Raw genomic sequence first — 1,438 nt, forward strand, 5'->3', positions numbered from 1 at the left:
CCTTCAAGGGCCCGGAGCTGGGGGCCCGGACACACCCCCGGGCAGGCGCGCCCCTGCCCCTGCCACTTGGGCCGCCCTGCCCCCTCCTCAGGTCCCCTCCCTCCTCACTCCGACCCCACAGAGATCGCAGCCCCGCGGGCGGCGCCCTCGGAGGCCGCGTGGGGCGCAGCAGCTCCCCCAGCCGGACGCTGGAGCTGCACGCCGGAACGCGCCGTCTCGCCGCCGGAGGTGCTAAACTTCACACTCGGCGGCTTCTCCGGCCGCGTCGGGAGGGCCTCGGCTCGGCTGCCGCTGCCGGTCAGGGAGCAGGGAGCGCGAATTCGTGACGAGTGCTTGGCTCCTCGGCCATTCCATTCACCTCCCTTTCGTGCGGCCCCGCTGTGCCCTGCTCAGCTTCAACCTTTTCTTGACCCTCCCTGCTCCCTCTTTCGAAGCCCTTCCCGGGACCCCACGAAGTCCTCTCGGGCCCCCAAGCCGACCTGGACATTCTCTTCGCCCCCTCTTTGTCTTCCCTGCCTCCCGCCGTGTTGGCCGCGGGCTGGGGGCGGGGGGTTGCTGCTGGAAACTGGACATCCCGCCCTCGCCCCAACAAGGAGAGGGCTGAGGGTAAACTAGGAGCCTCCCAGGTTCCGGGGTGGGATTGGAGAACCCTCTGGTAAGGTTCTTGAGCCCTAGGGCCCCAAGCTGGCTGCTCCTCTATCCCCTTTCTCCTCTCCGCGCTCTCCCTGGCGGTCCTCTGCACCCAGTCGTCTCTCTCCTCCCTATCCTTTCTCTTCCCATTCCTCGCCTTCCTAAATGCCCTAAGCCTCGCGGGGCGGGGCGGGGCGGGGCGGCGGGACACAGAGAGTGGGGGCGCGAGCTGCCCCTGCTCCGATTCCGCCCCCTGCCGGCGACCCCCAGGGAGTCTGCACATGATGCAATTCGGTGCAAATGGAAACTGCAGTGGATGCTTCCGTGGCCCCCGGCAGGGGTCCCTGGGCAGTGCACGCTGAGAATGAGAGGCGAGGGAGCCGGCCGAGGCGGTAGGCCGCAGGCGAGGGGTCGCAGCCAGACCCTCGCGGCCCCGTCAAGCTCTCCACCCCGCCTCGGCCCGCCGCCGACACACCTCTCCGGCCCGGTCCCGTTCCCTCCCTCCAGTGTCCCTCTCCCAGGCTCGCAGATCCCTCCCCCTGCACCTCCCCGGCGCCCTCCTCCTCCCGGCCCCCTCCCGCGCCCTTCCTCCTCCCCCCCCCACCCCCCCCGCCGCCCAGGCCCGGGGCCTCCGGTAGGCCGGGCTGCGCCAATCCCGGCCGCGGCCCGCCCCCTGACGCCGAGCAGGGCCCGGCGAGGCCCCGCCCGCTGACGTCCGGATTTGCATGAGTTCTTGTGCAGCCGCGGCCCGGGCTCAGTTGTCTCAGCGAGCGCGAGCCGGGAGCCGGGGCGGGCGCGGGCAGCGGCG

Source organism: Monodon monoceros, unplaced genomic scaffold, assembly GCF_005190385.1.
Source record: "Monodon monoceros isolate NGI ecotype Baffin Bay Population unplaced genomic scaffold, NGI_Narwhal_1 Super_Scaffold_9, whole genome shotgun sequence".
Classification (NCBI taxonomy): Eukaryota; Metazoa; Chordata; class Mammalia; order Artiodactyla; family Monodontidae; genus Monodon; species Monodon monoceros.